Source organism: Mus caroli, unplaced genomic scaffold (genome assembly GCF_978045245.1).
Source record: "Mus caroli unplaced genomic scaffold, Mus_caroli_1 scaffold_17, whole genome shotgun sequence".
NCBI classification, from domain to species: Eukaryota; Metazoa; Chordata; class Mammalia; order Rodentia; family Muridae; genus Mus; species Mus caroli.
Window position 1 is genome coordinate 31,774,220 of NW_028227272.1, and position 24,237 is coordinate 31,798,456.

Here is a 24,237-nt window from a genome sequence, read left to right on the forward strand (position 1 = left end):
TTTTTTTTTTTTTTTTTTTTTTTTTTTTTTTGTCATTAATAGAAAGGAAATTGCATGTAATGTAATTTTGAAAGTTAAGTCTTTCAGGAAACTTTATAAAAAATGTTTCAGTATATGCTCTCTCTCTCTCTCTCTCTCTCTCTCTCTCTCTCTGTGTGTGTGTGTGTGTGTGTGTGTGTTTGTGTGTGTTGATTGGTCTGGTGCTGTTAACAGCTGTTATCAATGAGAAAGAAAATTAATTTTCCAATGAGTGATGCTCTTTTGCCTGTAGTGAGAGTTCTTCTAAGAGATGCAAAAAGTAAAATTCAAAAACCAGGAACACCTGTTTTTTGTGGCGCGGACCTGGGAAGGACCGGACAGTCTGGATCAGGTCGGACGCTGGAGTCCCAGGCGGGAGTGGGCGTGGCGGCTGGGTGGCAAGTCCATTCCTGGAGCTTCATGCAAATGACATGCAAATAAGCGCGTGGAAGTTGCTGCGCCTAGAGCTTTCCCAGTCCAGAGAGCCGCGCTGCCGCCCGCCGGCTCGGTCCGCTCCCGCCTGCTCGCTGCTCGCCGCCGCGTAGGGTCGCCACATCGGCGCTCGCAGCCGCTCCAGCTCCCGAGGCGCCCGTCCGACCGGCCGCGGAGCCCGACGCCTGCGGCTGCGCGTCGCCGCGCTGGTGAGTGAGCCTGCCCGCGCTTTTGTCCTGCCACGGTCACCCTGTTCCCGGTGAGAATGGCTCCTAGGGGCGGCAAGAGTTGGGTGTGAGGGGACACTAGCTTTAAAAGGATGACTCCTCCCCTTCCCAGTCTTTGCAGAGGGCTTGTACCGCCAAGTCCTCCACCACCAGTGTGATGCTGGGATGTGGACGGTTCGCTCTCTTGCACTCCACAGAGACCACCGCGCTTCGACTTGCTTCGGGTTAGCCGGGGCGCTTTCCTGAGGGACTTTGTTAGAGATGCCTGCTTTAGAGAAGTTTGGAATAGACTGATCACCAGGAGTAGCTTAGATAGTATGCTCTTCTGGATCTTAGGGGTCTGAAACTCTTCAAAACCCAAAGAACTGAGTTTCTAAGACTGGCACGGCAGATGGGAAGACACTGTTGAGGAGAATGTCCGGGCTTTTAAAAATGAAATTGAGGTGGGAATATTTAGCTGTATGATAAAAGAAAGGTCCCTCTCCATTGGGGTCTGAAAGGAATACAATTAGCTATTGTGCTTTCAGGGAGCTGTGTTGGGGTGAGGGTGCACCCAGGTAGTGGACATGGGGCTGGCTGGCTCACCATCTCTTTTCTCAAGTGCAAAGAATGGGGTATATGAATTTCCCCTTCTCCCGCAGCCCCTCCTCCTACCTCAGCTCTCCAGAGCCTGCTTGAGAGTCTCTTTCTCCTCCCAGAAGATGTGGTGTGGTGCCCTTCCTTGCCCGGGAAGAATCTTTGCTTGTTGTTAAAATGCACAACTCTACTCTAAAGCTTTAGGTATCCACACATCAGTCTCTAGGGGGAAATGTGGCGTTGCTGTTACCAGTGTTCCTAAAACCTTCCCTTTTCTTCCCCCGGCCACCCTTTTCTTGTCTGTCAGATTCTTGACCTTTTCCACTGTCTTTCCTGTCTTTGCCTTCTCTGTTCTGGCCCAGAAAGAGCTGTGAAGGGTGATACCTTCTGTGAAGGGTGATGCCTTCTGTCCCCTAGATTAGTCAAATGGTCCTGCCTGTGTCCAGAGTAAGATTGACCCAGGGTTCCCACCCTCAGGGTCCAAGAACCTAAGCTAAGGCTAGAAGGAGCTTTCTTGAATACTTGGTTCTGAGTGGGAGAATGGTTGTACTCTGGGGACATGCACGGGAGCCTTTGTATCAAGATGAAGGGATCATACAGCTTGCAGAAACACCCTACTATGCTACAGGTCTGCACTAGACACTCGTCTTGTGTGTGTGTGTGTGTGTGTGTGTGTGTGAAAGAGAAGAGGTACTAGGGTGGCACTATGATTGGCCAGTGGAGGAAGAGGGTAGCTGGGGTAGAGGTAAGGGTACATTTGGACAGTGCTCATGACAGAGCTCAGATCCTCAGAGTAGGTTCTGTGTGTGAGATTCCTGACCCCTTCCACCAGAAGCTGTTTCCCAGGCACTGGATCTCAGAGAACATGTATGAAATCAGGACTTTGGGATATTGCTGACCTAACCCGTAAGACCAGGTAGGCCTACCTGGAACATAGTAGACAGACAGCTGTAGTCACTACAGAGCAGGGAGGAATCTTCAAAGAAGGCTTGTCTGGTCAGGTGTAAGGAGTCACAGGTCACGGGTCACAGGTCACAGGTCACAGGTCACAGGCCTTTGCAAGGTACTTGGTAGAAGAAGAGTGTTGGTCCTGACTGGTAAGTCTCTTCAGTGCATTCTCTGGGAACACCAAAGACTCCCTCTCAAGAAACACCCCTTGTTTTTTTTCCCCTTTGATGTATAAGATGAATGATACACATCTTTATTTAGTCCCATTTTTTTCCCCTGTGAAAGGTACCTAGTTGGTTTGTTGTTTCTTTGTTAAAGAGATTCACACAGTAGGGATTTAAGAATGAAGCATTGCAGTCAAGGTAGGAGTCTCATTTAGTCTCTGAGAAAAATGTTTTGCAGTGCACACACATTATTCGTTCATAAACGCCTCCTGTTGGTCGGGCAGTGGTGGCGCATGCTTTTAATCCTAGCACTCAGGAGGCAGAGGCAGGAGGCTCCCTGTGAGTTCAGAGGCTAGCCTGGTCAACATAGCAAGTCTTAGGACAGCCAGAACTACATAGAGAGACCTTGCTAAAACAAAACAAACCACCCAGACAAACAAATAAACAACAACAAACCCCCTCACCTTCTGTCCTTTCTGCAAAGTTAGTGGAATTTAGAGAACAACACTGTATAAAGTAATGTTTTTCCAACAATAGAGACATTCAGTATAGAGCAATTAAAATGTTTTGAGATTATAATTACATTTCCCCTTTCCCTCTGCTCTCTCTGAATATTCTCCATTTTTCTCTCCTTTAAATCCATGGCCTCTTTTCTCATGAATTATTAGTAGATACATATAATGTGTGCATATATACACATATGCACACACACAATCTGTTGAGCCATTCCCTGCCCTCCACCTCTGGCCAACAAGGGGTATGCACAGAAGCCAAGAGGTGGGACCCATTTGCATGGAAGACTTACACACATGGATGCTTGGGTCCCAGTAGGATCAACTGGTTGTCATGGGGGCTCAGAACCAAAGAATTATCAAGCAGTCATCCAATCTGAAGTCAGCAATGTCACTGCAGTGAGCCCCGGTGTCATGTGACATCTTTCCTTTCCCTTTGCTCTCTCAGCTCCTGTCCTACAGGAGTCCTGAGGTGCCAGGCAGCAACCTGCCTGTCTGTCACATATTTCCCACATCTCCCATTTTGCAGGTGCCTCTCATTATTCCGATTTGAATTTTAGCTGCCAACCTCTTCCTCCAGGTAGAGCCCACAGGGTGAGTAAGCGCTGCTCTTACATGCAGTAAAACAGGCTGTTGGACCTGGTTTGTCACCACAGGCCAGGAGGTCATCCTTTCTGCCTTGGTACCTGCACCTCAGATGCCAGGCTGTCGCGTTGTGGCATGACAGGCGGGGCTGGGGCACAGGCCGGGTCAGCAGGAATTGCTGCTTGCAGCTCAGGGACTGAGGGAGGCTGACTTTTCAGCCGCTCCCTGGGATCTTCTTTTCAGTGTCCTCCTGCTCACTGTCCCTGGGTGTCTGAGGGCGAATGCTCACAATGGGAACCCCACTAGGGAGCTCTGGGAATTTCTGTGTAGATCCAGCTTCTCGAATTTCCCAGTGCTGTCCCCTCCCCCACTCCTGGTAGTTCTGTGCCCCTCCCTCCCATTCTGCCCACCCTGGGCTCTGCAGCTCTGCTCCTCCCTCCTGGGTCTTGAGTGCACAGCCCTCTGGAGACCCAAAGCCCCCAGGACAAAGGAGAGGGGATGAGGAGAGGATTTCCTTTCTTTCAGATCTGCAGCTTGATTTTCCCCCTAGCTCTGAGCCCTCAGATCTAATGTTAATTTGTTAAGCCAGGGCCTTATAAATTACTTCTCATATTCGTCAGGGAACACTGGTAATTTGGGCACATATTGAGGTTTTAAAAAAATGCAGCTGTGTGTATACCTTTTGTTTCCAGAAATTAATGATTTTTTTTTTGTTGTTGTTGTTAAAGTACAGGTAGTTCTTCAGAAAACTGGCAGGAGGCAGGTGAATTTTGAACTTTAACCATACGTTCAGATCTGTCCTGTTCTGTTTACTGGCTGGGTGTTCTCGGGGAACAGTAGTGTCTTTATTTGACCATGAAAGGGAAGTTTCAAAAATTAAATTGCCAGGGCTGTAGTAATTCAGTCAGTGAAGTGCTTGCCTCCCAAGTGTGAAAACTTGCGTTTCATTTCCAGAAGCCATTAAAAAAAAAAAAAAAAAAAAAAAAAAAAAAAAAAAAAAACAGCCTTGGTGGCACAGGCCCATAATCTCAGCCCTGGGAAGGCAGAGGCTGGCAATCCCTATGGTTCATGGCCAGCCTGTCTAGTAGCCAGCCACCTACTAGGTGATCTTCAGGTCTGTGAGACTTTCTATCTCAAAATAACAAGGCAGATAGATGGCTCCTGAGAAGAGACACCTAGAGTTGACTTTTAGCTTCCACATATATGCACGCATGCCAGCTCGTGTTCATCCATACATACATGCTTAGACAACAACAAACCCCCTCACCTTCTGTCCTTTCTGCAAAGCTAGTGGAATTTAGAGAACAACACTGTATAAAGTAATGGTTTCCAACAATAGAGACATTCAATATAAAGCAAATAGGAAAATAGGGAAATCATTATTATAACCTACTGAATCACAGCATTCATCATGCCCATGGAATAACTATAAATGAGCCAGCAAACATAATTAGCTACCTACTCTCCACTACGTTGTGTGGATGAGCATAAAGCCAAGGGTCTTAGCCCTTCTAGACTTGGGTCTGTATGAGGACACAGTTGCCATGAGCGAAGTAAAAAGAAAACAGGAACAATGCAGAACTTAAAAGTGTGTAAAGCAGCAAGAAGCTCAGGGCCTGCCGTGGTGGGGAAGGCCTCAGACACAGGAAGAGAGCAGGGGGATGTGTGCTGGGAGAGAGGGCCAGGAACTCTTGGCTCCATGTCTGAAAGGGCTCAGCCCCTTCTCAGCTGGCACCTGGCGAGACACCTTTGACCCTGTGCTGTTCCCCCAGCCATGCCTGTCTGCTTCTCCTGAGATTTATTTCCTAAATGATTTTCATTTCTGGGCTTGTTTTCTTTCTGCCCAGAGTATTCCAGGCGTGAATTCAATTTTATGCTGAATTGAAAATAATGAGAGGGAATTCTATGGCTTCAGCAAAGGCTCGGTCCCATGGAAGTCTGGTGGTTTCTGGGTGCTCTGTTCTCTCTTCTCATGCTTCGTTTGTTGCTCTAAACTGCTGCACACTGGACTAATGGAGACATGCCCATATGAGCTTGCAGGAGCAAGGAGGCATAAGAAGCACTGTGGTGAACTGAATCACCTACAGTTTTAATCTCCCATCTGTGCTGATAGAAGACGGTGATAGGCTGGGATGACCAATGTCTTCTCCTAAACCAGAGGAATGGGCACAGACTGGCCCTATTGTCTCTTCTAGTTGGAGCCGTAGAGTCCTTAAAAGTCACCCTTTCTTATTTGCTTTATTTTAAATTGTTATTTAGCTTTGATGGGTATGGGTGTTTTGTCTCCATGTGTCTATATATATAGAATGCATGCTGTGCCCACGGAGGCCAGAAGAGGGCATTGGATTTCCAGAACTGGAGTTAGAGATTGTTGTTAGCCGCTAAGTGTGTGCTGGGATTGAAGTCAGATCCTCTGAAAGAGCAGCCAGTATTCTTAATGCCCGAGGCATCTTTCCAGCCTCTGCTGCTTTGTGAATCTTAAAGCACAGTCTGACCATGCCACCCCATCTTCAGAAACCTCTGCTAGCTCTGGTCCCTTGGAATAATCTCACCTAGAAATTCAGAAACAACCCCCCCAGCCCCACCCACCCCCGTGTCTCTCCAAGTACACTGCTTTGTCCCACAACAGCCTTCACCTAGTGAATACTTCCAAGTCTCTCTAGTGCATTCTCTTCTGGAACATTCTCCATGTGTCTTTTTGCCAGTTTAATTCTTCTATCTTTTTGCCTGGTTGTTCAAGCAATGAGTTGAGTTTCTATTTCTTGACCCCAATGGAGGCTGCCTTTGACCTCGGCTTCAGCATCTGGAGCAATCTGTTCTTGCAGAATTTAAGGTGACAAGTCATGCAGTATTATGGAATGCTTTAACATTTTATTTGATTTTTTTTCATGGTGAAAATTTATAACAACTTTGGAAAATCTGCTGGGGAAGGGTGTAGTGGTGTTTATTCCTTACAGCAGGGTTCCAGAGCTGTAAAATAATGTTTCCCTTCTAGTCCAGCTGGCTCAGTGGGTCCAGGGACTCTCTGATGTTTGTCTTGTTTTGGTTTCTGTTTTTGTTTTTGTTTTCTGCACAAAGCTCCCCGGATGGTTCTGAGAGCAGCCAAAGATGGGGCTCAATCCTGAGTGGATTTTTTTTCATGATGTCGTTGTTTCTTTGTTTTGTGAATTAGCAATAAATCTTCAGAATTAGCAAACCAACTCTGGCTAGGTAAAAAGAAAGAAGGGAGGGAGGAAAGGGAGGAGGAAAGGAGGGAGGGAGGGAATGGGGTAGGGATAGAAGCTGTGCGGTAGGTAGCCTTGCATAGTTAGTTTCCCAGGACATAAGCATCTCCTCTGATGTACACATTTGACAGTGGCCAAGCATTTTGTTCATAGACTTGCATACTCGTTTCTTCATCATTGGTACAACTAAAATGAAAGATCCTTCCGAACTATGTTAGTTTCACATGATTTTGAGATATAATGCTGGTTTTTTGCAATCAGGGTTCATGAGTTCTGAATGTTGGTCAATCCTTGTTTCAAGACAGACGCTGGGCTAAGATTTAGATTTGTTGCTGTTTTTGTTTGTTTTTAGGGCATGTTGTCTCTGACTGTGTGGTTGGGTCTTTGCATCTATGTCTCAAGTGAGATAAAACTATTGTTTTTGCTTTCTTTGCCCAGTGGTGTTTAAGCCTCAGATTTTTGACACCTTTCCTTCTTTGGGATGAATAGAACCACTCTCTGAGACACTGAAAGATGCTGCAATTTCCCTACATTTCTTCTTCTTCTCTCACACCTGAGCCCCTTTCTCTTTCTGGATGTAGAAGTTCCACATTCGTGGGTTTGGTTTTTCTATAAATAAGCAAATGATATTGCTAAAAGTTGATGTCCTGAAATTTAACCAAGGACTTTGGAAAAATCAATCATTAGTACTTACGTTATTTTCTTATTGTGATAAAATACCTGGAAAAAAATCATATTAAAGAAGGATGGGTTTATTCTAGCTCCTGGTCTGAGAAGGTACAGTCTGCACTAACAGAGGGTATGGCTGAGTTCTTGTGTAGCTGTGGCCGAAGTGAAGTGAGGCCTGGCCTTACCCCTTGGCAGGTGAGAAGACAGAGCCTAATCTATTCTAATCCTAACTTAATCTGGTTGGGCTCCCTACTACCCAGCTATGTGCCCCATTGCTTGCCAACTAGCCTGGCCCTGGCTGTTCCTGCTCTGTCAGTGTCCTCGTGGCAGCTCCCCTGGCGACCTGCTCATTGCCAATGCCTCATGGTGAACTATTTATGGTGTCTCTTCTCTCTCACCTGAGCCTCTCTCTTTCTCTTTCTGGATGCAGAAGTGCTGCCTTCTCCTCTCCTGCCCAGCTAATGGCTGAATCTGCTCTTTATTGACCAATAAGAAAAAAAAAATAATGAGTCAAAAAATGCTTCCTAGTAATGACAATAACAAAATCCAGACTGCACCCAGATCTCACGGTACTAAAATCAGCATCTGAATACACAGGGAGCAAAACTATCCCCTAACAAGTTCCAGGTTTTACATTTAAGTTTGATGTGGTTTGGTTTTTGAGTCAGCTGTTATACTCGTTTCAAGACATAGAGGTTCTTTTCTCAACAGGAATGTCTAGTTGTCTACTGTAGTGAAAAACTACCCCTCCCTGTTGTCCTTTTGTTGAAAATTAATGGAGCATGTGTATGGGGATGTCAGCTGAGTGTTTCCCACTGCTTTGTGTGTTTATCTTAGCAGTGATACAGTATCGAGGCCTTTGTATCTTTATTAGATCCTTTAAAATCAAGAAGTTGAATCAACTTACTCCCTTCTCAGAGTTGTTCAGCCATTCTAGAGCTTTTGCTGTTCGGATAAATTTTAGGACTATCATGTGGGTGTCTACATTAAAATCCTGCTGTAAGTTTTGTTGTTGTTGTTTGTCTGATTGATGGGTTGATTTTGTTTGTTTTATCTTTCTGAGACAAGATCTGTTCATACTCTTGCAACTACACTTAGAGGCAGGCCTCTGGGCATTGTGTAGATTAAGGTTAGCCTTTAAGAACGAGTCTCTCTCTCTCTCTCTCTCTCTGGCAAATACATACATACATACATACATACATACATACATACATACAGAGAGAGAGAGAGAGAGAGAGAGAGATAGTATTCGGGGATCTACTATAAATGGTACCTAATTACAGTTATCTGACCAAAAATGTTTAATTTGCATCGCCTTTGAGCCTAAGGTATAGAACCAAGCTTAAGGCTTTACTTACTTCTCCGCCTCTAAAATGTTTCTCTGGGTATTCTTTTGTGAGTTGATTATTATTTTTTTTTGTAATTGATCTTGTATTATATGACTAACCGACTACCTACTTGCTCTCTCTTTCTTTCTTTTCTTTTTTCTCTTTTCTCTTTTGGTTTTTCAAGACAGGGTTTTTCTGTATAGCCCTGGGTGTCTTGGAACTCGCTCTGTAGACCAGGCAGGCCTCAAACTCAGAGATCCACCTGCTTTTCTGCCTCCTGAGTGCTGGGATTAAAAGTGTGCGCCACCACTGCCAGGCTATGTGACATTTAAGTCTATTAGCTATACTTTATTTGTAAATTCTAAGAGATTTTCATTGCAGATAATAATGTCATCTTTGAGAAGAACAATTTTATTTCTTCTAACCCTGTCACTTGACTCTCAGTGATTGCTCCGGGTTTATGTGTTAGGCTCTGCGTTCTTATGTTAAGGATAAGTGATGGAGACACAAATTCCTCACTGCCTTATCTTTCATCCCTGGGGCCAGGCATCTAGCCTTACGTGATTCTGTATTGTATTAGCGGTGAGACTTTCGTTCATGCCCTTTATAAGGATGAAGATGTTTGATTCTGTTTTTATACTGTTAAGGTTAATTTTTTAAAAAAATCATAAATGAACATTTTTTCAAGTATTTTTTTCTTTGGGGTCTGTTGAAAATGTCATATATTGCTTTCCTTTATTCTGGGAGTTGGCAAAGCTCTCTGCAAAGGACCAGTGTGATCTTGAGATACTTAAGAAATATGTATTTTGTCTTTACCTCCCGTTTTGGCAGAGAAAACCTACAGTATTCCTGAGTGGAGTGGTTAGACCAGCGTCTGTAGCAGGGGTAGTTATTCAAAAGAAGTCCCAACTGTACTTTCACCTTTGCATAGATTCAGGCTGAGAGCAGAGAGTCAGCTGAACCAATTCTGTAAATAAAAGATTTAGCGAGGAGAGAAATACTAACAGTTTAGCTAATTGCCAATGGCAAGGGAGATATTTTAATCAATCATTGTGTGAAGTGGAGCCCCCATAAAAGCTTCCAAATTGTGGGGCCTGAACAGATCCTGACGTGGTGGTGGTGGTGTGCCTGGAGAAGCACGCAGGCTCCAGGTTCCTTCTTACATAGCCGTCCCGCGTCTCTAATCCAGGAGGCCATTCCTGGGTTGTGTCCTTCACAATAAGTCTGCACATGTCAGTAAACAGTGTTCCCGAATTCTTAGAGCAGTTGTAGCAAATTAATGAGCCTAAGGAGGAAGTATATTTTGTTTTGCTTTTAAATAGCTGACCAGTCAGAATTACGGCAGGCCCTGGACTTGACTGGCATCTGACCATGGGGAACGAATCTGTAAGCAGAGGTAAATGGGATCAGATCTGAACTGAGGGGCAGGATCCCCAGCTCGTGTCTGGAGTCTCAGAGACTTGGATGGTGTGAGGGCAGTTCCCCGCTCCCCTATATTTGCTGCCAGTGTGTTGTGGAAATGAACAAGCCATAGTAGCCACATAGTAAATATGCTAGACTTTTTGTGGTCTGTAAGGTTCCAGCACAACTCCTTACTCAAGTCCTGTAGCTCTCTTATAGTGACTCAATCCAGCCACTATTGTGAGAAAACAATAAATAAGCAAGTGGGTAGAATTGTGTTCAGTACTCTTCAGTTAAAAATGGGCTTCAGTTAGATTTGTCCTTTAGGTCACCCTTTGCCCAGTCATGGTTTCTTTGAGTCCTGGCTTTGTTGTTAGTCTGCCATTAGTTGACTTGCCAATGTTTGAACCAGCTTGTGTTCTGGGAATGAACGTCACTTGGTGTGTCAGTACTTCTATGGGCTGGATTCAGCTCACCACTACTTCGTTGAGGGTGTATTTGGGAAGTGTACTGATCCAGCTTTCTTGTGGTATCCCTGTTTGATTTCCGTGGCAGGGTAAGACAGCTTGAGAACTGTTCCCTCCCAATTTCTGGAAGAGTGTATATAAAAGTTTTGTTGGGGGTGTTTTTAATTTTTGATGGGATGGTTCTAACAGATTTAAAAACTAAGCACAGGACCAGTCCAGTGTTCACTCTCCAGCTGCTTGCAGCAGTTGGTACTCTCTGAGCAATTTGTTCACCTTATCTAGGGTAGAATCGTGTGTGCACTGACTCGCTTTTTAATGTCTTTAGGAATTACACTGACACCGCATTCCTCCTCCTGGTCTTTGTGCTTTGCCTGTGCTTTTCCGTCTCCATTAGCCTGGTCGAAGCCATCTTTCCTATCGGTCCTTTGAAAGACTCAGCTGTTGCTTTGCTTTCATCGCCTGCCCCTGTGATTTTCTGTTTAATTCCCTGGTTTTCTCTGTCATTTCTCCTGCTGTGTAGTTGCTCTGTCTTTTCTCCATGGTAAAGCAGCTGCGGAGACCATGGAGCTGATACCTTCTTTCTTTTCTAATACGTGTGGGGTTTTCCTTTCTGCGTCAGTAGGGGTGGGCAACGAGTCACAGAGGTGTAGAAGTAGTTTCCTGCCTGTAAACACGTTTAGTGGAAGTTTCAGCGATGGCCACCCAGAGATACCCTGTTTTGCCTTGAGTGAGGTCAGAAGAAGGAAGGGGACACGTGGAAGAACAGCCACTGTGAGGTCAGAAGAAGGAAGGTGACAGTGGCTGTTCTTTCTTCTATCTCCAAAGGTAGAGGCCCCTGTGTCATTGCTCCTAACGTGGTCTGCAGAAAACGGGAGAGGATGCTGGAGTTGCTGCCGTTTGGGTGACTAAAGAACTCTTTTGATACTTTGGAGGAAGGGCGAGGGGGGTGTTTGTCAAGGACAGATGGTAAATATTTTGAGCTTCGCAGGCTACCTTCTTTGCACTTCGGCTACTTTATCATGGCAGCAGTCATGTGAATATATACATGGTAGGCACAGATGTATTTTAATAATGTTTTGTTTTCAAGAAAAGACAACAGGATATTTCAGCAGGATTTTTCAGACACCTTCTATTAAGCATGGCAGCATAGCTTATCTTGATTATTTTTATCTGCAGAGCCAGGTAAATAAGTCCTGGCGATGCACATCACCAGGTTTGGAACATCCTGGTCTGTTTCATAGCTCAGGAGCTGCTCAGCACAGGTCCACAACAGTGCCACCTCGTGTCTCCCATCATCCAAGCGTCTATGACTGGAGGGGACTGCCATGCCCATGTGTAGCCTCTTTGCCTCAAAGTCTTTGCAGACATCGAGGCCTGCAGGAAATGGGGGTTGTGCGAAAGAGTTGGACTCTGTAGCTTCAGACAGAGCTTTCCATTTTGGAAGCAGCACTCAAGTTTTGTCTGTGGGTCTTGCTCTCTAATTATGCTTCCCTTTCACTGAGGGGTGTGGTTAGTAGCATACATGTGGGCTTCCCAGCGCCAGCCTCATGCTGGCTTTCTGGGAGGGCTTGATTGGACCCTTTCCAGAGCTGATGTTCCTTTTTTTTTTTTTTTTTTTTTTTTTCGAGACAGGGTTTCTCTGTGTAGCCCTGGCTGTCCTGGCACTCACTTTGTAGACCAGGCTGGCCTCGAACTCAGAAATCCTCCTGCCTCTGCCTCCCGAGTGCTGGGATTAAAGGCGTGCGCCACCACGCCCGGCTGCTGATGTTCCTTTTAACACAAGGGTATGCTGTGTGTGAGAGCGAAGGCAGAATATGGGAGGTAGGCCTGTTTGGGCTCTAAATAACCCTCATGCTTATACAATCTAGCTCACTGGTGGGAAGGGAGGATGTGGGTTGATAGGATGAGTCTGGGGCTGCAAGTGAGATGGGTCAGCGGGTAAGAAACATGTGCTGCTGACACTTGATAACCTGAGCATAGTCTCTGGAACCCACAGTGCACTCTTCAAAGTTGTCCTCTGATCTACACACACACACACACACACACCCTATTTTAAAAGGAAAGGGCTGAGGCTACTAAATCCAGTTCAGCAACTTACTGGGTGAGTGACCCTGGGCATATAATTTAACAACTCTGAATTCCAGTTCAGTCATCTATAAAAGAAAGAGGCCGACAGCTTCCCAGCTCTGTTATCGGGTTTGCTTTGACCTATGACCTGGACTGGGGGCAGGGGGGATAGGGAATGACAGACAAGAGTCTACGGAGATCCACAACCAAATTGAAAACCTGAAGGGAAAAGCCATCAGAGCCGTGCTATAATTTGGACCAGTGTTTTATCTCTTTCTTGTTTCTGGCTACAAAACACATAGCTGCCTCACCAAAGGCCAGTAACAGTGGGGCCAACCAGTCACGGACTGGAAGCTCCAAAACTGTGAGTCACAATTATCCTGTTGGTTATGTTTGTTATCGTGAAGGAAATCGACTAGTAAAACCAGGATGTGGAAATACAGGATGGTTACGTTCTGTACTGGCTATTTTTGTGTCAACTTGACACAGCTGGAGTTATCACAGAGAAAGGAGCTTCAGTTGAGGAAATGCCTCCATGAGATCCAACTGTAAGGCATTTTCTCAATTAGTGATCAAGGGGGAAAGGCCCCTTGTGGGTGGGACCATCCCTGGGCTGGTAGTCTTGGGTTCTATAAGAGAGTAGGCCGAGCAAGCCAGGGGAGGCAAGCCAGTAAAGAACATCCCTCCATGGCCTCTGTATCAGCTCCTGCTCCCTGACCTGTCTGAGTTCCAGTCCTGACTTCCTTTGGTGATGAACAGCAGCATGGAAGTGTAAGCCGAATAAACCCTTTCCTCCCCAACTTGCTTCTTGGTCATGATGTTTGTGCAGGAATAGAAACCCTGACTAAGACAAATTGGTACCAGAAGTGGGGTATTCCTGTGACAACCTGACCATGTTTGGGGGAGGACTGTGGAAGGACTTTGGAACTTTGGGCCAGAAGACCCATTGGGTGTTAAGAGCTCTGTCGAATTCTGTGTAGGAGCTTGGAAGATAATGTTGAGAACAGTGCAGAGGATGGAGGCCTGGGTTGTGAAATTTCAGAGGGAAAATTAAAGACTCTCTTCAGGGCCATTGCTGTTTTTATTGTGAAGATTTTGTAGTTCTGGTTAGCTGGGGCTGAAGAATCAGCTGTGATTAACAAGATACCAGAACTACTAAAGCAAAAACTTTGCATTACTGGGACTATTGATGCTGGTTAGCTGGAGCTAAGAAATTAGCGGTGATTAAGAAGAGACCAGCATCATTGAGGTGACATCTTCTGGGAAGTGTTTTCTGAAAGCACAAAGAGGCTGTGTTCCAGAGATAGGCAAGGTTGTACTCCTTCTGCAGTGGGACTTGGTAATGTGTAAGGGTCACCCAGGTGGTACTGGTTTTGAAGGCATGAAGGGGTCACACAGCAGCTCAGGCTTGGCACTGTGAGAGGCCATGGAAGGCCATTGGTGAAGGTGCAGCCCCAGTTGTAATTGAAGGCCCAGGACTGAAGGGGTCACGCAGTGTTTTGGAGATGCCAGTACCATGAGATGACCACCAAGAGCAGCAGCAACAGTGGAGTACAGGCATCTGGAGCCCAGAGGACGACGTGTGTGCTACAAAGGGCATGGCTGGAGAAGTGACCCAAGCCCTTGGAGGAGTCCAGAAGATCGTGAGTTGGATCCCAGACGTTGGACGGTTGGAGATTGATTTTTGCTTTGATTGTGACTGTGCCCTGATATTTTCCCTCTTGAAGAAAGAAACTATTTTAGTGGAGCCCACAGTTAAGAGACTTTTAATTGTAAAAAGACTTTGGATTTTAAAAGAGATGGATATTTTAAAGAGATTGAAATTTTAAGAATATGTAAAGACTGTGGGACTTTTAAAGTTATTTAGATCTTGGGGATGAATAAGAATGTAAGGGTTGAGGCTTACTAGTGATGTGTTTGTGTGTCAAGTTGACAAGGGGTCAATTGTACTGGCTATTTTTGTGTCAACTTGACACAGCTGGAGTTATCACAGAGAAAGGAGCTTCAGTTGAGGAAATGCCTCCATGAGATCCAACTGTAAGGCATTTTCTCAATTAGTGATCAAGGGGGAAAGGCCCCTTGTGGGTGGGACCATCCCTGGGCTGGTAGTCTTGGGTTCTATAAGAGAGTAGGCCGAGCAAGCCAGGGGAGGCAAGCCAGTAAAGAACATCCCTCCATGGCCTCTGTATCAGCTCCTGCTCCCTGACCTGTCTGAGTTCCAGTCCTGACTTCCTTTGGTGATGAACAGCAGCATGGAAGTGTAAGCCGAATAAACCCTTTCCTCCCCAACTTGCTTCTTGGTCATGATGTTTGTGCAGGAATAGAAACCCTGACTAAGACACGTTCCCTCACACAAATAGAACGTGGACATACAAGATGGATGCTTTTCTTCTCCTTGGGTGTTTCTGGGCTGAAGGGTGACAGGTGTGACTCGGGGCTAGGTTTCTGAGTTTTCTGTAAACAGGGGCCACTGGGTATGGCTTTGGATCTCCTGGCCTGTCGCTCAGTAAGGTCCACTGGAATGAGAACCTGGGGAAGCCAGATTCAGTTTGGTGGAACCAGTTATGGACCTGATGAAATTTGGTGTTACCAGGATTCCTGGATCTGACTACATACTCATCACCCTCATGCACTCCCACTGAAAGAAGAAGGATGAGACGCCTCTCTTAAGTCTCTGCTTTCTGCCAAGGTCACAGTTCCCTAGGCACAGCTGTCTGGGGATGGGGACCTTGCCTATCCTGTAGTAAGTCAGTGAGGTAAAGACACTTCTGCTTTTAGCCAACTCAGCTCATCCCATACTGAGGCCTCCTGCTCTTGTTCCCATTTTATAGATAATTGTTTGAGAGTTAAAGGGTTGTTAATTAATTAATTAATTTATTATTATTATTTTTTACTTAGTCATTTTATATCCCACTCACTGCCCCCTCCTGGTTACCCCTTCCCATAAGCCTTCCCCCATCTCCAGTCCTCTTCTCATCTGAGCAGATGGGGGCCTCTGTGGGTATTCTCTCACACTGGCACTTCAAGTCTCTTTGTGGCGAGGCGCTTCCTCTCCCACTGAGGCCAGACAAGGCAGCCAAGCTAGAACATATCCCACGTACAGGCAACAGCTTTTGGGATGGTTCCCACTGCAGTTGTTTGGGACCCACACGAAGACCAAGCTGCATTCTTCTACATGTAGACATCCAAGTTAGTCCAGCACCATTTATTGACGATGCGTTCATTTTTCCATTGTATGGTTTTGGTTTCTTTATCGAAAAAAGTCAACTGTCCATAGGTGTGTGGCTTTATATTTGTGTCTCTGATTCGATTCTATTGATCAATGTGTCTGTATCTATACTAATACCATGTGGTTTTTAACACTATTGCTCTGTAGTACAGCTTGAGGTCAGGCATGGTGATTCTCCCAGCAGTTCTTTTATTGTTCAGGATTCTTTTGGCAATCCCAGGGTTTTTGTTTTGCCATATGACGTTGAGAATTGCTCTTTCAAAGTTGATAAAATATTGTGTTGGAATTTTGATGGGGATTGCATTGAATCTGTAGATTGCTTTTAGTAAGATGGCCATTTTCACTATGCTAATCCTACCTATCCATGAGCATGGGAGATCTTCCCATCTTCTGAGATTTTCTTCAGTTTCTTTCTTCAGGGACTTGAAGTTCTTGTCATACAGGTCTTTCACATGCTTGGTTAGAGTCACACCACGATATTTTATATTATTTGTGGCTATTGTGAAGGGTGTTGTTTCCCTGATTTCTTTCTCAACACATTTATCCTTTGTATAAAGGAAGGCTACTGATTTCTCTGAGTTAATTTTATGTTCAGTTGCTTTGCTGAAGGTGTTTATCAACTGTTGGAGCTCTCAGATAGAATTTTTGGGGTCACTTAGGCATATTGTCATGTCATCTGCAAATAGCAATACTTTGACTTCTTCCTTTCCAATCTTTATCCCCTCTATCTCCTTTAGTTTCTCCTATTGCTCTAGCTAGAACTTCAAGCACTGTATTTGTTGTGTCCGGCCAGCAGATCACAGCCTGGGTTTTAGCCTGGAAAGGCATTTTGGAAACCTGGAAGAGAAGAGGGGCTAGGCGGCGAGAGAAGGGAATGAAGCTAAGACAAGATTCTGATCAAAGCTCAATTTTACTATTTCCAGACACTCAGTTATAAAGGAAGGGGGAGGGAACCCAATTTCCCGCCAAGTAACTCAGGGTCCAGTAGCAGGACGAACACGTGTGTGCCTCCAAGCAACAAAGGCAGGGTCCAGCAGTAGGCGTGGCAGGACGAATGAGGAGGAAGCTCCACCCTTGAGCAAGCAGGTTCAAGCAGATGAGGGAAGGGAGACCACAGTATTGAATAGATAGAGAGAGAGAGAGAGTGGACAGCCTCATCTTGACCCTGATTTTAGTGGAAATGCTTTAAGTTTTTCTCTCAGAGAGTTAAAATTTTAAAGATCAAATGGCCATGGTAGATCCATGACTCTAACCGAATAAAGGGTGTAGAGTAATGGTCATTTGTCATCTCTTTGCTGTAGGATCTGGAAGAAGATTATCTATAAAGAAATAGGTAATGCCACTACCCATTTGGCTTATGTGTGGCTTACAAGAGTCCCAGGATGTATATGGCCCACGTCAATGTACTGGGCATATGGCAAGTACTCATAAAACCTTAGGTATTATTATGATGCACTTTTAAATTTTGTTCTACCATTCAGGCTTACTGTTTTTATTCCACTATTATGAACCAAACTACTATGATTATCTTTATCCAAATGGTTTGTTTTCTCCTTTGTATCATTCCCTCGGGTTGCAGTCCGAGAAAAGCATTGGCAGATGAAAAGGGATAGCCCTCCTTTTTGCTTTCATCCATGTTGTCAGACGGCTCTGATGTGGGATGGTTTTCTCAGAAGGTAGCTGCGTTAGAGACTCAGTTCTAGGGTCTGTGGGTGCCGTGTGTGAGCATCTGGGGAAAATGGGGAGAAAACTGGAGAGAGAACAGCTGATTGGGGCCTGGAGTTTTCTGCCTCAGGCCTTTCTGGCAAGACTTTACTCAAATCTCTGTCTTCAGGAGCTTTTCCTGGGCACACTCTCCAGCCAGCCTACGATGCCAGCCTCACTGATTTTCATGTCCTTACTGACTTATTTTCTTCTCATTTTAAGCTCTTACCCAGCATGAGTTTATTTAATTGGACTTTTTCTTTATTATTATTATTATTATTATTATTTCTCCTTTTCCCTCTTATACAGTGAACTCATTGAGACCAATTTTTTAAAAATACTTGAAGGTTACGTTGATATATTTACTTATTTTGTGCGTGTAGGGATGCATGTGTAGGCGCACGCTTGCTGTGGTGTGCATGTAGAGGTCGGAGAACAACTTGTGGTTGGTTCTCTCCTTCCACCATGTGGGTCCTGAAGCTTGAACTCAGGTCTTTAGGCTTGGCAGCAAATGCCTTTACCCGCTGAGCCATTGTGCTGGCCTGAGGCAAAGATTTTTAAAAATATTTTGATTTATTTTTTGAGAAACTCACATATAAATTATATATATAAATTTGTCTACTCACCCTCCCCCACCCCACTCCCAGTTTAACTTCTTCCAACTTTGAATTGCTGTTGTTGTTGTTGTTGTTTTAAAATAACCCACTGAGTCCAATTTGTGGTACCCATATACAAATAAATACAAATAAGTGTGTGGCCATCCACTGGAGCATGGCCAATCTGCAAGGGGCCACATCCCTAAAGGAGACTGACTCTTCATCTCCCAGCTCATTAGCCCCCATCCCATCCACGCTGGGTGCTGTCTTGCATGGCTTTTGTGCAGACGGCCACAGCAGTTGTTATGTTCATGAGAGTAGCAGTACTGACGTGTCCAGAAGGCACTGTTTGCCCCAGAATTCCCCACCCTCCAGCTCTTACGGTTTTCTTCTTTTCTGGGGTGCTCCCTGAGCCTTGGGGTAGGGATCTGAATAGATGTCCCATTTATGACTGAGCACTCCACCAACATACTGGATCTCTGCACTTTGACCATTGAGGAAAAGGTCCATATGCAGTAGTAAACCCATGCCCTTGGTATAACAGCACCAGCACACAGCCTGTGTGAGTTGAATATTGAATAAATGAAGGTGTTGCAAACTTGGTAAGAAGGGTAAACATTTAGAAGGGCCAAAGCTGTTATTATCTTTGAGGGGTGTTACTCTTTATTGGTACTTAGGCCCCTATTGGAGGCTACTAGGGCTGGACATGAATATCCCTGGTCTATTAGGGGTTGTTTTAGGTCTTCATTACTGGTAACAAACTACCTCGCACATAGTGGCCTATGCTCTAATTTGAAAAGAAGAGGGAAGAGGTGCCTGAGTGACTGAGATGGCTAGAGGCTAGAATCATGTGAGATCTTCCCTTATCACCCTCTGGGGTCCAGGTGTGCTAAGCAGGGAAGCTATCAGGACATCACCTGCCTTAGGCCTGCTTGAGGCCTGCCTTAGGCCTGCCTCTGAGGCCTGGGTTTCCTCACAGCATGGTGGCTGAGTTTCTGGAGGAGGTGATCCCACAGGGACACATTTATTCAGTAAGACCCACGTGAGCTTTGTGTTGTTTTCCTGCCCAGCCTTAGAGGTCTCACACTGTCACTTCTTCAGTAGTCTACTGGTCAACACAGCTATAAGCCTGCTCACATTCAAAGGACAGGAGCCAAAGCCCTTCTTTAACTGTCATGACATCTTCATAACAGGACAGTTCTTCTCTACCTTCATCTTAAGTGATTGAGCTTCATTAGGACAGGGTCTGCCATGGTTATCTAACACAAGGAACTTTCCAGTTATCTGGCACATAATGAATACTCAGCAATGAGGAAACAAGGGTGTAGATGGCTTTCATGGATGTCTTATAATACTGTCTCTCTAGGATGGCCTTGCACGCCTGTCACTAAGAGATATGTGGAACACACAAGATGATCGAGTACAGCTTGGGGGGAAGCATATGGCGATGAAATGTGGTCTTTATGGCCTTCACAACCAACAGCTGCCGTTTCTGGCTCCTCAACATCACCCATTTTTTTTTTTACCACTTCCTGCCATCCATTCTCATAAGCAGCATTGGAGTGTCTACATTACCGCAGCACCTCAGGTGAACTCAGTTGCCCCCTGTGACAATCCTATGAGATGAGGCTGTTATAGTTTGGAGCGTGTGTCTTCCAAAAAGATATGTATTAAGACTGTGATCTCCAGTGTGGCTTGCTGTAACAAAATACCCTAACAAAAACAACTGAAGGGAGAAAAGGATTAGTTTGACTGACAGTTTGAGTGTATAGTCCATCACAGTGGGGAAGGCAAGGCAGGCAGTAAAAGTGTGAAGCTGCTGGCCACAGAGAGTCAGGAGCAGAGAGTTATGGGTGCCTGTACTCAGCTAACTTCCACCTTTTTATGAAGCTGAGGATTCCAGCTCTAAAGATGGTTCAGTTCTTGTTTGGATGGACTGTTCCCTCTTCTCAATTAAACCAGTCAAGATAATTGCTTACAGTTGTACCCCAAACCAATGTTTTCTAGATAATCCTTCATAGATGGGCCTGAAGGCTTGTCTCTTTGGAGGTTCCAGATCTCGTCTAGTTGACAACCATCACTAATTGGTTAGAAAGACAGTGGAACCTTTAAGAGGTAGGACCTAGTGGGAGGTCCTTTGGTCCCTGGGCATGTATCTTTGATAGTGGCAGTGGAACTCCAGCCCCCCCCCCTTTTTTTTGCCTCCTTCTTCTCTTCATGACCATGAATTGAGTGAATTGTATCCACCGTGGGCTCCTGCTGTGGTATGCCTCCACAGGCCCAAAGCAGCAATGAGGCCAACTGATTAAGGGCTGCCATCTTTAAAACTGTGAGACAAAAGAATAATTTTCCTTTTGTGTTGATTTCCCCAGGTGTTTGATATAAAAGCAGAAAACTGTTCGGGATGGTTAATATCAGTAGTTAACATGGTGAGATCTAGAATCACCCTGGAGACTGGCCTCTTGGCCTGCCTGTGGACGATTATTCTGATTCGTCTAATTGATGTTTGAGTAGCTGAATGTTGTGGGTGGCACCTCTCTGAGGGCAGGGACTGTATACAACAGGAGACAGTCGGGTGCAAGCATTCCCCACTCTCTGCTTCTTGGCTTGTACAATGTAACCAGAGCCCTGGGGCTCTGCTGCTGTCACTTGCCCACCTTGATGGATTGTGACTTCAGGATTTGAGCGGAGAAACACCCTTTGTCCCTTAAGTTGCTTATGTCAGCGTCTCCCCCAACTGGTCAAGTATGGCAACAGAAAGCATAACCGAAACACTGACACATCGATGGCTCCTCCTAGTACCCCGTGTTTCAGATGGGGAATTAGAGGGACCCAGACACAGGAGGCTGCCACAGGCGCTTCCTGGTTCACAGCTGGGAGAAATGAATAGTCTTACTCCAGAGCCACCTTGGAAGATCCCTGGATCTGGTTGCCTTTTGGTACTTACTGTTCTTTCAAATTCTTTGCCTTTAATGATTTTAATGTACAATTAGTGTCCTAGAAAGTTTTCAGAAAATAGGCCCCCTGTGTCTTGCTCTGGCCCTAGTTCAGTTAAAGTATTAATTTTAGAAGAGGAGAGATCAACACTTAACTGTTGTGTTCATTGACTAATTTGTACCGTTTCAGGCCACAACCTTGAGGGTGAAAGCTCACTATGAGTCTTTTAATAGTTTATGGCGAGGTGACAACATTTTGGCCTCAGACACAAGAAATATCTTCAGACAGGCTTTTTTTTTTCCAGTGCCAAAATTTAACCAGCTGGAATTGTTTTCCATCCCAGTCAGTCTTTCTAAGTCAAGCAGTTTGCCTTTTATTGGGAAATCTGCATTTTAATGTATAGAGAGAACGTCCTGTCCTTGGCTCTAGGATACAAGAAACTGGGTCTTTGTTTTATTGTCTGATCTGGGTGTCTTCGTAAGGGATCAAATACCAGCAAGTTTGAAGCTTATGAGGGAGAGGCAACTGTCCCTCCCAGTGAGACTCAGAGCTTGTGAAAGGAGTGGGCGAAAGATCCACAAGTCAGGGGGAAGAGAGCATCCACGCTCCTCGATCCTTGACAGCATAGCTCTTGCCATGCCCTAATCTGGAGCCCCGTGCCAGGCTTTCAGGACGCGAACTCTGCTCTACAATAGAGAGTCCCTTAGCCACGGCTAGCTCACTGACCTGCTTCAAGTCATCCCTTCAGAGAGCATGTTCTTAACTCCTGTGACGCTGCTCACTCAGCCTGTCACTGTATTTTCATCCCACCATTGTGTCTGAGGTTACGTAAAGTGCTACGTGTTGGCAAGAGACCTTCACATTCTTTATAACTGTGTTTAAACTGGTTGGAGAGCCTGTCACTTCAAAATGTATGCATGCATATAAACTTAGTGTCTCTGTGGCCCAAGGGCACAGTATTGGCAACAGTTTGATGCCCATACCTTGCCAAAACCAGACAATGAGAGTCATTTCAATGCTAGGCCATTGTGAATCACCAGAGGTACAAACCTCTGGCGATTCTGTGTTTAAAACCTCTGGCGATGCTGGCTGTAGCTCCAAGTTTTTAGCTCTGTGACCCTTGTCTGCCATTGTCATCTTTCCTCACTTTTTAAATATTAAACTAGTTGTCTTTTTCTTTTTGAGTTCTAGAAACTCTCCATGTGATGCAATAGCAGACCTTCAAGAAATCTCGTGACACAGTTTTATCTTTTGAACGTGGAATTGATATTTGGAAATGGTTGTCACATGATGGGGCTGAGTCAGAATGAACGGACTAAAGCAGTGTTACTTTAGTGATCATATGTTTGGAACTATGTAAGCCTGTCCTAGATGTGGCGTCTGAGATGACCAAGACTCCATAGTGTCAGAGGGATGACTGGGCTGCATAATTAACTGACTAGTTGAGAAAGCTCTTGAAAATATCACAAATGTATACCTTATATATTTTAACTTGCAACAGATAATATACAGCTTTGCAAACTTTCACTCTGAGGGAACACTTTTGTCAGTGGGTTTGTTGACAGAAGTCAACATTATATTTCTTGCATAGGCTGTGCTTTTAAGGCATTTTTAAGGCATTTATACCTTTTAGAGCTGTCAGAGCGCAGAACACTTATAGTTCTTATAATTTTTTCCTCATTTTTAAAGTTGTCTCAATCAAACATAATTTAACAATGATTCTGAATAATTCATCTTTATCATTCAGTGTTCAGAGAAACAATTCTTTTGTTAATATTTAATGACTTTATAGACTATTAAAATTATATGCAAATTTAGTCATACAATTGCAATAATAAATATAGCCAGCATAGACAATTTTAAGCCTGTTGACTCTTGGTAAGCACATAGCTCACTTGCAGGCATGAGATGTGTGGGATAGATTAGAGAACTGGAGATTAGCCTATTAGTCTTCAACATTCAACACAATGTGGTATCAGTCAGTATCTTGCCTGTGGGGAGTTTAGTCATCCTTGTGTTGTTGGCTTCTAGGGTAATCCTGGTAAGTGTAAGGAATTAAAAAGAGATTTTCCTGTAGCTTCTGTGGAGCAAAGGAAACAGAAGAGCAAAGAAATAGACTGCAGGATGAAAGAGAACATTTGCAACCTGTTACTTCAGCAAGGGGTTAATATCCAGAATAGATAAGAAACCCAAAAGACTCAGCATTAGGCCAGACTTGGTAGCACGTGCCTGCAATCTCAGTACTTGGAAGTCTTGTGGAAGAAGGCTGTGGGTTTGAGGCAAGCTTGGACTAAACTATCTAGTGAGACCTAATCTCAGAAAAAGAAAAGACAAATAAAGAAAAGCTCAATAGCATAAAACCCACTTCAGGAAACAAGTCAATGACATGCATGACTACTTCTCAGAAGAAGACATGCAAGGAGCTGGCAAATATATTAAAAAATGTCCAGATCATTAGTCACTGGGAAGGTGGTGCAACTGAAAACCATGAGCTATCCTCTCACTCCAGTTAGCATGGTTACTGGCACAAAGACTAGAGAGAGCTTGTGCAGTGAGGATACAGAGGGGGAGACACTCTTACACTGCTGGTGACCAGTTAAGTCATACAACTTGTCGAAAACAGTATGAAGAGTCTGTCTGTATAAAGTAAAACAACCACAACGAAAACTAGCGTGGGATCCAGCAAGCCCACCAAAGGGTATATATATAGCCCAAGGAATCTTAGAGGTGTCTGAACTTCCATGCTTTTGATAGCACTATTTCAGGTAGTCAAGATATGCAACCACACAATGAATTATTATTTAGCTCTAAGAATAATGAAATCGTGTCATCTTCAGCAATGTGGGCAGACCTGGAGGACAAATGATAAATGAAATAAGTCAGTCATTGAAAGATATATATTGTGTGTTCTCAATCATTTCTTTTTATTCATTTATAAGGCAATTATAATATATGATAATTCATGATATGTTTCAAAATACCTGGAAGAGTTTTGAGATCCCCAACACATAGAATTGATAAATATTTGAGATAGACATAATTACTTTGATTTGATTGTCATACATTATATACATGTATTAAGTTACCATGCATATCTCTAAATGTTATATATCAATTAAAATAGAGTTGTAATGGACATTTAAATCTGAGAGG

General features: G+C 44.5%; 1 protein-coding gene across 1 annotated transcript in view; it reads left to right on the forward strand.

The window, feature by feature from the left end:
- The first annotated feature begins 550 nt into the window (after positions 1 to 550).
- Mylk (myosin light chain kinase) overlaps positions 551 to 24,237 on the forward strand; it is a 252,091-nt gene continuing 228,404 nt past the window's right edge. Inside the window, exon 1 of the mRNA XM_029470833.2 lies at positions 551 to 659. The gene's annotated coding sequence lies outside the window, so the exon portion shown is untranslated. The remainder of the gene's footprint in view (positions 660 to 24,237) is intronic.